At 41.9% G+C, this 13,049-nt stretch overlaps 2 long non-coding RNA genes across 2 annotated transcripts in view; one reads left to right on the forward strand and one right to left on the reverse strand.

Annotated features, from left to right (window-relative positions):
- Positions 1 to 11,044, forward strand: part of LOC106963619 (uncharacterized) — a 28,978-nt gene extending 17,934 nt beyond the window's left edge. The window contains exon 2 of the long non-coding RNA XR_001428222.1: positions 10,670 to 11,044. This is a non-coding gene — a long non-coding RNA (uncharacterized LOC106963619). The remainder of the gene's footprint in view (positions 1 to 10,669) is intronic.
- The window catches only part of LOC106963618 (uncharacterized), an 8,717-nt gene continuing 6,422 nt past the window's right edge, over positions 10,755 to 13,049 (reverse strand). The window contains exons 2-3 of the long non-coding RNA XR_001428221.1: positions 11,937 to 12,036; positions 10,755 to 10,842 (exon numbers count right to left, since the gene is read on the reverse strand). This is a non-coding gene — a long non-coding RNA (uncharacterized LOC106963618). The remainder of the gene's footprint in view (positions 10,843 to 11,936; positions 12,037 to 13,049) is intronic.

A 13,049-nucleotide genomic window follows, 5' to 3' on the forward strand; every position in this document is an offset into this window, starting at 1 on the left:
ACGCGGCACACCATGTACATTTGTACAACAGTGCATTAAAATTCTCACCCACACACACACACACGTACACACTCTCCCTGGCAAATTTCTTCACTTTCTCTGTGATTATTTTTGCGCGCACACACACACACCCACACACCCGCACACACAAAGGTAAAGATGTCTGTGGAAGCGCATACACACATTTCTCTGACAGACTAACTAAAGCGCACACCGGCAGCACTGCATTCAATCAGCGCTATGCATGCTAGCTCCTTAATGGGCGCCTTGTAAACCAGATGACAGCTCTCCTACCAAGAGCGTCTACTGTGAAGAAAGATCCGGGTTGACCCACGCGTACCCATGCACAAACACACATACGTAACGACACAGAAGACAGAAAGCACCATGCATTTTTCTCTAGCACGAGTATGCCGGGCTTGCAAACAGAAAATACTATTGTTCTGTTGTCTTTTGGTGTGTGAGAGGTCTCCTGTCTCTGTAAAGTAGGAGCATCTCCACTGCATGATACATGCACCACCATGCTTCATGACAGGGGTGGTGTGCGGCGTGAAAGGTTCGGATTTTTTGGTGTCTTCTGAGCAGAACCATTGCGTAGATATTTATGTTGAGAAACTGCCACAGCACTCTTCGCTGTTTCCTTGCTTGGCCTGTGAAATTAAATCAAATCTTTGTGAAAATACGAATACAATGCCTTAGAAAGTACATGCAAAGATACAGTAGCCAATTACGAAACAAGCAATAAACAGTACATTTTGTCAAATGCCATCATCAAAATCATCAAGGCTGAGCAGATATAAATCAAATACGTTGATCCAGATTCCATTTACTACCAATGAAAGGTAACTAAACCGGTGGGCTTTTAGCTTTGATTTAAAGGAACTCAGCGTTTCGACTCTTTTGCAGTTTTCCGGAAGTTTGTTCTAGATTTGTGATGCATAGAAGCTGAATGCTGCATCTCTGTGCTTGGTTCTGGTTCAGGGAACACAGAGCGGAACCAGAAGACCTGAGCACCCTGGAAGGTCTTTACAACGATAACAACAGACATATTTTTAGAAGGAAAGAGATGGATTAAACTTGTTACGTCTGTTAATGGCAGAAATTCAGAAGGCTTCTTTACCTGAAGTGACAACCCCCCCACAAAACTTTCAATAAAACTCAGGTGATCCATGGACGCCATCAAAGCCTTGAGAACAGAGACTCAAGTGATAGGTAAAGCTTATACCTTCACAATGTGCTGTGACATTCACATTGACCAATAGTCAAAAGGGGAAAAAAAGAGAGAGTAAAAGCACAGGGGGGTGGGGGGGAACCCCCACCACAAACAGGCATTTCACTTCAAAGCTCACTTAGGTTTCAGATACTATCAGTAAAGGCGGTGTGCGATACCTCCTAGTGTGTTATATGTTTGTGTGTGTATGTGTCAGTGAGTCCGGTCACTGCGACTTGAAAAGGGAGCACGCCACCCATGTCAGATATGCTGCCCTTTTTGCTGAGGGCTCAAGAGGCCATAGAGGGTAACAACCATAGCTTCCCCCACCCTTTCCACCCATCCACACACACACACACATACTGGGGCATGCACGGGGCGACAGCTCAAACAGCCATTCTGCACGACTGTGGCCAGCTAGCGGCCACATATTCGCTACAACTGCCAGTGCGTTTGACCTTTCCTGTCCAAGCATAATCAGATTGTGTCCCTCTTTATGAAATCAGACGCGAAAGGTCAGCTGGCTGTTTAACATGGGATGGAGGCCCAGAGCTATGGAATTTGCCTCGGCACTAAATTACTTTTATTACATTTGGTGCACGTGATTCTGTGCCATTGACGTCTGGGTGTGAGGATATAGTTGAGAAGATGGGCGTCGATAGCTGTGGTGTTTTTCCAGATGACCCACAAAAAAAAGACTGCCGATATATCTTCTCCAGTATTGAAATGGGAGATTTCTTCCCCTCCCCCCCACCGAATAACGGATGCCCAGTTGATCAGCAGTGCCTCTGAAGGAACTGAGTGAAATCCCTCATTTCAAAATCTTCTTGGACGCTTCAGGCACATTGTCGACTTGGAGACACGGGGAGAAGGGATGAAGATGAAGACACAGAGAGACTGCAGAACATGGCATGAAGAAAGGACATTCCATTGGATACTGGACACTGCCTGTTTTGGGGAAAGATGTCTTACTCTTTATACAGTCACACACACACGCACGCACGCACGCGCGCGCATTCACACAATCCGTGATATGTCATGCTGTCCATTTGAGCAACGTTCCTGTCAAGCAGGAAGTCCTCGCCTGGTTGTCATGTAACCCTTTGATCCATCATGAAAGCCAGTTCCTGATCCCTTTTCCCCCTTCATATCTACTGATCATCACTCACCCAACACACTCGCTGCCTTACACTGGTCATGTATATATCTGTGTCTGTGTGTGTGTGTGTGTGTGTGTGTGTGTGTGTGTGTGTGTGGTCCTGAATATATGCTTGTGGCAGATATGTTAAGAGAGAGTTTGGTATTCAGGTTGACATCCGTTGTGCTTTTGGCTACTGACAGAATGATGATGAAGATGAAACCAATATGTGCAGACAACAAAGAGCAAACCTCTTCAAAGCCTTCTCTTTTTTTTTTCTTTTTTTTTTGGAGCTGTGAGCATCATCAGTAATGACGGTGATGAAATTTAAGGGAAATATTATGTATGTGTAAAAAAAAAAATATTAAGTTTTGTTCAGAACTGCATTGTATTTTTTTTGTAAAAGTAAGGCATTCATCATTTAACTATGCATTAACAATTGTGTCTTAACACGTCACTGTATAGTACATGTGATTTGGTTCAGTTTGTCGAGTTTAATAAAAAATTTCAGAAAAACTTCAAATTGACCAATAACCAGTATTGAGGTTGAGCAAAGTGACGTTTTTATTGAGATGAGAAAGTGTCCAGGTAACTGGTTTTATGTAAAGTAATGATGCATTCAGTTCATACTCAGAAATTGGATTTGTAAGTCTGGAGACGTTCCTGAAGTCTGATTTCAGACTGAGATCCAATATGGCCGCTGTGAACACAAAACAGTGAAATGTTTTGCGTCTTAGTATTTATATCAGTTTTTCTGACTGATCTCTCTACTGTATAGGTTTTAACTGATACCACACATATTGCTGTGTGATGTTTACTATTGAGCAAGTCCTTTTAGGTTTTGAACAGATACAATTGTTATTGTCCTGTGTTGCTAGCTGTAGTTAGCGTAGCAGCATTTCGCAAATATCGCTGGTTTTCCAGCTGAAACACAATCTACTTCGATTTGGCATCCAAGTTCCAACTTTAAAGACAGATTGAGCACAAAGCCCTGCCCCACTTGTGAAATGTGACACATAGCAGTGTCACCAATCATTTTAAAGTATCATTGCTTCAAAATTAAAGTTGCCAAACTATGAGCTGCATGTCTGTTTAGCAGCTAACTCCAGACTTGCTACCTGAGCAAATGGCTCAACTAACTATCCAGCTAATTTCAGTTTGTTGAGTTGGGATGCAATAAATACGTTAGAATATCCTATGCAATAAACTCTTGATATTTTTAAAAAGTTATTTTTCCACTGCCTATAAATTAAAATTTAAATTCTAAGAATATGTTATAGCAATAATATTGCAATATTCAATAAGTTATGTAATTTTAGCAAGACTAAATGTTGGCTTTGTTGTTTCAAATGATGCCCAAAAAATCTTGACGATTCACTTGTCTTACAAGTATTCTACACGTACTGCATCTATTTCACTTAAGGTTGTCATTCTGTGAGACTCTAATTCCCCCTACATGGATTTTTAGGAAAAAATGCTTTGACGCACAAATCTGGATAGTCCGGCAGTTCCTCCATTTTCTGCTGGTTTCAATATTGCCGCCTCTATGTAAGAACCTGCAGAACAATGTTTCTTATTCTGTTTCATCATCGTGAAAAGAATAATCAAATCTGCAGTTTAGCAGAAATCAGAATCAGCCGTGAAAAGCTTGTCTGCTTCATGTCTGTTAATTCTCAAAGTAATGCCAGGTTCGTCCTTCAAAACAACAAAAAAACAGAAAAGAGCTGCGTTTCTGCAATAAAGACACAGGAAAGATCCTGGTACGATCCTAAGCCATCTCTCACTAAAAGCCTCCTCCAGAAACAATTACAGATAAAAAATGAACATTGCCCATTTCAGACAGAACGTGCGCACATTCATAACCCCTTAAACGAATTGTAAGAATGGCTCCTTCTCAGGATGAGCTGAAAATGTTTCCAGACTAATACCGTCTCCCCTCATCAATCGGCTGCTAATGACTGCGAGGTTTCAGAGTTGATGTGAGGGAAGGGTCAGACGCACATAACTTTGACTCAAGCTCCCTGCCTGAAAACTCTGGAGAGTGAGGTTTTACAGCAGGGATGTTCAAACACTTTACATAAGGGCTTCCAATTGTCCCGAAAGCTAATCTCTTGTTTTTTCTTACAGCCTTGAGACAGTGAGGCAGTTTTTTTCATCTGTGAAGCTGTTCAATGGAAACAGGTGCAGACTTAGGAAGGAATCCTTTACGGGTTTGGTTTAAGCAGAAAGCAGGGGTAGGATGACATGAAGAATTTCCGCCTAACTGGAGTGAGTGGTGTTATTCTGCAGGTGTTTCACACCTGATAGTCCGGTAGATTTGGCTCAATTGGGGATCAAAGTTGAAACATTTGTTACATTGTCAGCTGGTGCGGTTCTCTTTCACACTGTACTGTGTCAAACGAACCAAACCCTTTGAAAAACTTGTTTACTCCCTTGTCGAGAATTATTGAAGGAAGCGACGCAAAAACCTTCAAAACAGACAAGGAGCGCAGCTTCCTTCTTCACGAAATGTAAGCAAACATGGAGTAAAGTCAGATTTTAGCAGTTGTAGGATTTCTCTCATCTTTCGCAAAAAAACACAAGCCATTTCTCCCACCAGTGTTGGACCGAATTCAAGGATTTCTCAAACATGCATGAAAAAAAAATCAAGGCAACACTCCAGCTATTTATTTTTGGTGACGGAAAAACATTAAAACAAAATGTAAAGTTTAAAAAAGCTGATTTTGTTTTACATAATCATGGCATTTAATAATTTTCAGTGAGAAAAAAAAACATTAATAGATTAACTTCTGGCTAATAGAAGAAAATGAAGGTCACTGAATATGTCAGTACACACCTCTACCGTTCGAAGAAAGAGACCAAATGGAAAACGCAGCATTCATGTCGTTGTGATTCCACTTTCTACGCAATGGACTAAAAGTAGGGATGACAACTGTGAAGCGGAGGAAGTTTGGCAAAACACAACCGACAGCCATGACTTTAATCCCCTCATAAAAACCATAGTACTCAAACTTGGATAATAAAAAAGCTAATTTACACATTAAACACTCTCCACTTGTTAGGCTTAGACTCTGTTATCATTACAAAGTCCACCACTTAAGCCAACAACATAAATACAAGGGTGGCAGGCTGTACAGTTAAGACACTTAGGAGTATGCAGGGCCCCCCATCAAGCGTGAACTAGAATAGCTCTGAAAATTAAAGAAGAGTGTAAAATATTTAAGAGTAAGTGGGAGAGGAGCTGTTTAGGAGACAACTATTTACAATTACAAAGTGCTGACTGCTCCTTTAGCACTGCGCGTCTCACTGTGGCTTACTTATCCTACTTTGGCTCGTTCTCTCCGAGGTCCTCTTTGGACGCGACTCTTTCTGCACCTTTCCATTTGCGTCTCTCTCTTCCTCTCTCTTCGCTTCGAGAGGGGAGGGCAGAGGAAGGAAGGAGATGATTTAAGGTAATGAGAGGAGTAAAACATCATTAGTGCAAATTAACTTTTGTCAGCCGAGGTGATCTTGGTGAGGGCGCTCCTGCCATTGGTGGCAGCTCAGATAATGGCAATTTATGCATTAATGCGTGTTAAACTGTGTGTGTGCGCGCCTCCGTGTGTTTATGCGCGCGTGTTGTGACGGCCACCAAGGACGCCTTCGGTCCTGAAGGACGAGTAGAGTCTTTTGGAAGGCTCTTTTCAGCTACACTAAGTGTTTTCATGTCAGATAAACCACATACAACAGTTGTGATAGAAAGCTGGGAATGGCTTCACGGCTGACTGCTCCCCCCGCTGCTTTTAGTACTTTAATGTTCTCTGAGGTATCCTAGAGCAAACAATTAGGGCTCCAGCAGTACAGTGCACACATGTGAGCTCAACAAAACGCCCTGTCGACTTCGCTTCTGTGTGTCCTTCCTGTGCCAATCCGAGCCTATGCTTTAGGGTTAATCAAAGGACCAAATGCTTTCCCCCGGCCCTTCGGAAGTGTTCCAGGTGCGTCGCTGGCTCCTCGGTTGTCCCCTGCTCCCCGACTCTGCCTCGAACCTTTTTTGTCTTCTGTGGGGTGGCGGCGGATGAAGGCAGGGTCATGTTTAATGCATGCGGTTTGTGTTGCACTCAGCGCTGGAGAATGGGCTCCAGTCCATTAATTAGTAACAAACGGCCGCTGGAAACAAGACAGGCCCAGCACAGGTCAACCAGCTCCAAGGTCTGAAGCGATGTGGACATTGATGTCTGCCCTGGGCCATCAACTGTCTACAGCTCGGCTTCACACCAACAGGGCATGTCCTGCCCAGAATAACTTATCCTAGGTAATTGCTTGTGGCTTTAAAAGACAATAAGAGTATTTTTCACCTGTGTCACATTCCAAGAAATTGCTCATGACTGATGATGGGATGAGACTTTTGGAAATCCAGATTATCGACGCAGAATTTGCAGCTGAAAAGGCAAACAAATAACGTAGCAGAGGATGCTAACCTAAAAAGAAGGAGCCTCGGCATTCGAAGCTAATCCCCTTCGAGTGTGGATGGATGGTACGGCTGTATGCATAGAGAAGCTAAATACCTTATACGGAAACGTTTTATGGTCAGAAGAGACAAAGATTTAGGTCACAATGACAAGAAATATGTTTAGGGGGGTGAGGAAAACTTTACAAACTTGTGTCAAGCATAATACTGGTTTTACTGGGTAATCCTCTGAGGTCGATGGAACACTGAGGGAGGACTGGCTCTAACCTCAAAACAAGAAGATGATCATGGAGAAATGGATCAAACTGGTTTCCAACAACAGACAGATCCCAAGCAGATCCAGCCTTCCCATCGCCAAAGATTAATGTACCAATTTTGGACTCATTTGCGACTTCCTAGTTTTGACAAAATATGAAAATCAATTCAAACTTCTCAACTCTTTGGTGTTGTACGTTGACTCGTCATGGAAAAGGGAAGTTCAAAAAAAAAAAAAAACAACGTAATCATGTCAGCCCACGGTAAAATGTGTATAAACTTCACTCTAGTGCTGTGGAAGCAGAATGTATTGCAAGTGATTTCTACAGCTGCTTTACAGTAATGAACCTTTCTGAAGGCGTTCTCCTCAGCATCAGAGCATTTGCACTTAATTACTTGCAGATATTTTTCAGGCAGTTCCCAGGTGTGTGCTCAGAGATTTAGACTCTTTTCTGTTACCCGATAGATCTGGGGGTTTTTGTTGTTGTTGTTGTTTTTTTTTTTTTTGTGGGTTTCCCACAAGAAACTACAAGTATATAAGTATATTTTAAAAATCAGGCATAAAAATACCAGCTAAAATCAGCTTCTCCTTGCTTTGGTGACCTTGCTCTAAGTATTTGGTCAAATTAGCCTCTGATCTTTCAGCCTGGCTGAGCTTTGCACCTCTTTGGAGTTTTTAGATCTAAAAAAATTATTAGAATTTAAATGGCCACTAATAATTTTGGATGGAGTCCAGAAATTTTTTAAATCCCCGACACTCAGTGAACACACTCTGGCTTTTTTTTTTTTTTTCATGAACAAGATCATCACAGAGACCAACTATAAAGGATTAAAAATAAATAAAAAAAAAACCCTGCAGCTCACTCGGTGGCACAAAACAAAGTTGAAGCAATTACAGCAGTGGATTCGGGTGTGGGTACTTACGCAAAATGTCTTCTGCATTTTTTTTTTTTTTTAAGACTTGTGTGCAAAAGGATATTGGTTAATTAACCAGTAGGAATAAATTATTTGTAATTATCACTGCAGGGCCATCACAGAGGAGCGCGTGCGGTGAGAGGGAGGCAACACCTCGAATGTTAATGAAGCCGTGATGAATTGTCCGCGTTCATACAAACACGCTCTCCTCATGGGTCCCCAGTGCATTCTTCTCAGACGTGCACAACAGAGTGGGCGGAGTGCAGAGAATTAATACTATGAAGTGAATCTGGCGACGAAACACTGTATGCAGATAAGAGCCCAGGGTGTGAACTGTGCGTATGCACTTCTGCAGTGGTTTGTTTCAGTGTAGGAGAGGTAATTGATCAACACTTTTTTTTTTTTTTTTTCCACGTGTGAACAAAACGCATAGTAACCTGCATTGTGTTGTGTTATATTTTAAATCTGCGGGCGCGCATTTCTTTGAGAGCAAAATCTCAAAAGGTGCAGGATTGTGACGGTGGTCGCAGTGGCAGTGACATATCTTAATCTACTTAGTTAGCAGCCGAGGTCCTTTAGCAAACGGATTATCAGGCAGATTTGACTAATAGACTCCTCATTTGGCTTTAATGCGTTTTGCATAGAGAGCAACCTCCCCTCATCACTCTTTAAGATGAATCGGTTTCCCTGCAACAAGATAAGAGAAATGGAAGAAAAAAAAACTTCTAAAGTTATTAGTCTTCCAGCGACTGCGTAAATCATAGCATTTTGTAAATGGAGGGAAAAGTTGCACGTTTTTCTGCCCTCTGGAAGTGCAGGAGTGTTAGTTTGTAAAAGTATACATTAGGAATAGGCTGGTAATACTGATATAAACATCCAGGCTTTGTAATACTCCCCTTACTTGCACATCTCCAGAAACCAGATCTAGTTTATGTCTGGTTTCTAATTATTTTTGAATTCTAAAATTGAAAATACTGACTGAAGATCTGCGCAGAGTAACTCCTAGAAACCCAGCAAGTGTTTATTTCATGTCTTGAACTGATGTTGAAAATAAAACCCAAGGTCACTAGAAGCTTGACTGAATGGATTTGACAAAAACAAAGGAGAAGGTAAGAGGATTTATTCATTTTGGAATGATTAGTGAGAATGAGAGCTTAAGATTCACTGCTCCATCAGAACATGAACAAACCTGGATCCAAAATGTCAGTCATGCATCATAGTCTTTTATCAAAGATGTAAAATAATTGTTTGCAGAATATCCAAAGATGCCACCAACACTAAAACTGAAATCCCTGCATGTTGCCTTTAGTTAATTCTCTGTCTGTTTGCCGGATGGATCAGAACCAACACAACGCAGCTTCCACTGGCATCTTATTGGCACCTCTAAAAGCTGACATTGATGTAAAAAAAAAAAAAAAAGTACAAGTCTGAAACATCTTGACTAGAGCTGGCATGTTGTCACCACCTGCTTCCGGATGAAATGAGCTAATCATACGTCTCCCGATGGGAGCCGTGCAGTTCCTCTGTCAAAATGTCTAAATCGCCTGAACCCGCCTGCCACCTGTCAATACAATTTATTTGACTCATCTGAGGTGAAAAGCCCCACGCAGCCTCTCCCAGCCTTTTATAATCAAGATTATATTGTTGTGAGGTTAAACGGAGACGTGTGTAAATGACATCTCTGTCAGAAAAGAGGCAAAGGCATGAGAATAAAACAGGTGCCTCGCAAAAGTAATCGTGTCCCTTAAGCTTTTCCACGTTTTGCCAGGTTGTAATTTCTAACAAATGTGTGTGTTTTAAGTTTACTTTGTTCACCCTCCACCCGCCCTCAGTTGTTTGCTTTTTTCTTGAAATTCATTGCAACCACTTTTCCTTAGAAGTCACCTAATTACTAAATGGCGTATTAAATCTAGCATAAACTCAGGTTTTCTGTGCAGGCATCAGAGGTTTGTTGGGGAGAATTAGTGAACAAACATCATCATGAAGACAAAGGATTACAGCAGACGGGTCAGAGGGAATGTTTAAAGAAAGGTTAAGTGTCAAAATGAGAGCCCAAAAAGTTAAAAGTCCCCCCCCAGTAGTAACAACCAAGGCTACAGCTTAGCTGGGAGAATCCATGTTGTCTGCACACTTAAAAAATATTACATTTATGCATCGAAAGTTACGGCCTTAAAATGTCTTAAATCCATTTTTTTTAAATTAACTTGGCTTTAAATACATTAATCCCAGGTCTTAAATTTTGGGATTACTTAACTGTGCATATACAATGTTGTTGGGATTTTTTTCTCGCAGGACTTTTCTGTCAGGCATAAATCTGAGTCGCACGCAGACACCTTCATTCTGTTCTGTGACTCAAGGCGGTGGCCATTACAGGAATTATTATACCCATGTTAGCTAGCCAGCTGTTTTGCGTCTATCATGGGTAAGTGCAAATCTTTACTGCATGTACATATGCATATGTATTGTACATTTGATGTGATGCAGGTCTTAAACTTCATTCATAATGCTCCAAAAAGGCCTTAGAAAGTCTTAGAAGAAGGTGTGGGGCTGAGCTGGATTCAGACTGTAAATTTTTATCCTGCATGTGATAAAACATCACCTGGAACAAAGTAAATTGATTCCTTTTGATTCACTTCGGTTAAAAAAAAATACAGTATTAATCCCAAAGAGACGTTAAATGTTGTTTTGACTCACATTGTAGATGCTGTTGTCTGTGGCCAAGAGGGATCCTCCTGTAGCCGTCTATATTGCAATGAGTCTGAAGAAGCCTCTGACTCAAGACCATCTGTTGTCGTGTGAACGTCTCATGAAGACGGCTATTCCGGTGGCAGCAACATACTGTGGGAATACTTGGAACAAGATTCAGAAGGTGATCTGAGTTGAAGAGAAGATGGATGGAGAAAGGAAAACGTCTTGAGATGAAAGCTAAAAGCCAGAGCTTCAATTGAAAGGTTTAGATCAAAGAATGTTCAGACATATATGAAGACAATCAAGAATCTGTGATTAGGCTGTGTGGACACTTCTGCAAAGCGCCACACAGCTAAACATAAAATGAAATAAATTATTGTTAATGTGAAGTCTTAACCACAGTGAGTGGGAGCTACAAAACCCAAAAGCATAGACGTTAAACAGCTAACAAAAAGACTTGAAACATTTGTCTTTTGCTAACATTTAGCCACTGCGGACGCTGACACCGTGAAAGGCCCCTGCACACACCCCAACACACAGCTGGACATCCTATAAATGATGCAGACTCCGCAGATAAAGAGCGCCTGCATATACATCTGTGTCGGGGCCCCCTGCCCGCTGTGGACGCTTGTATTTTAATCTTCATTTATCATTTGATGTACATTGCATCTCCCCTGCGTTGCTTTTTTTTTTTTTTTTCATTTTTTTTTTTTCATTAGTTTCTGAATTAAAGCAAAAAGACTCGCATTAATCGAACATATTTGTTTTCAGTCGTGCAAAGTAACAGATTGCTCATGTTCGGAAAAAGCGACGCCATGTCTGCTGTGTAATAAGGCGACATTTTCCACAGGGAGCCTTCAGTTCGCCGAGGTCGACTGTGTGTGCACGCGTGTTTTACTTGAACACAAAAACCCTTCAGATTCTGCCTCCACAACAATGTATGCAATTGTTTTTTTAGCAAACAAGTCAAGGATGTGTGTGTGTGTGTGTATATGTATATATATATATATATATATATATATATATATATATGAATAAATTTTTTAACTAGGAATCCTGCTGAAAAGTCTTTTTTTTTCCTTACACTTATGCACACACATGAACACAGACAAAGCAGCCCTGAGCCTACCGCTGCCATCACAGGCAGGACCTGGCCTGTCTGTGTGACACGCACAGTTTGTTTGGTAGTTTTAATTTGACAGGGCTCTGAATAGAGCCTCTGAAAGGCGCGCGCACACACACACACAATGCCTCACACAGCCTCAGCCTTACACACACACCTTTAATTTGACAGCGCTCTAACAAGAGCCTGCTGCTTGTCAAATGTTCTCCAGTGGCAGCAGGGATCCGCAGAGCCGAGGGGGTTCTGTTCAAGGACATCTATGAAGAAACACACACACACACAATCTCCTGAGCTACCACACACTCGCTTTGAATAGGCTGAGAAGGGTTGGCCTGCCGCACCACACGATGGGAGAGAGGCAGCATACATGCTGAGGGGGCTTCCACACTGCTGTTCCTCTCACTTTCCATCTTCCATTCTCAGTGTCTCCTTGTCTTTTTTTCCCCCTCCTCTTGTTATCTAACATTCCATCGCTTTTTTCACTGCTTTTGGTCTTAAGTAGAGGGCTGAGGGACTGAGATAGACCAGGGGAGATTTTGATGGCGGCTCCCCGTCTGGTCCGACAAGCCAATTCCTTTCTCAAACCGTACACACTCTCACGCACACACATCGGTTTTCTCTTCAATCTTCAATCCAAACACTGTGAGACCTTTTAAAGTTACTCAAAGGCAGATTGGAGTTTGCTTGAAATCCTCCGGTTTCATCCCCACTGAAGGTGTTTGTGGTTCACTCGGGACCCACTTACTTTAGTGTGTGTGTGTGTGTGTGTGTGTGTGTGTGTGTGTTGAGGAGAGACTGCACGCTGTCTCGGATGTGGCCTCCGCCGGACACTTTGCTCATTAGAGGCAAGAGAGGTTGACTTGAGTGACTTCTCGTCGGCTCTCCGCTCGACTCGATCACAAGGCTGGTCCTGCAGAGCGGGGGAAGCAAAGCGGGGCTTCGGCGCAGCGTGTGACCCCGAGTAAAAGACGGCGGAGCACACCTGAAGAGACCTGGCTGTTGGTATGAGAAGAGTCCAATGACTAATTATTGCAAAAACCAGACGTTGGAAAAATAGCCTGAAGTCAGTGATGTTGTTGTGACCGGTTGAGACGTCACGATCTTAGCATTCCAGCCAGATCGTGAGATCAGAAGTAGAGTTTAGCAATATATTTGGTTAAACTAAATCTGTGGGATTTTTTTTTTGTTTGGTTTTTTTTTTTTTTTTTTTTTTTTTTTAAAAAAAAAATTTTAAAATAGAAAATTCTCCGGGGGGGTTTGGGGTTTTTTT

This window comes from Poecilia latipinna, unplaced genomic scaffold (genome assembly GCF_001443285.1).
Source record: "Poecilia latipinna isolate Pla-1442-1.1 unplaced genomic scaffold, P_latipinna-1.0 Scaffold1557, whole genome shotgun sequence".
Classification (NCBI taxonomy): domain Eukaryota; kingdom Metazoa; phylum Chordata; class Actinopteri; order Cyprinodontiformes; family Poeciliidae; genus Poecilia; species Poecilia latipinna.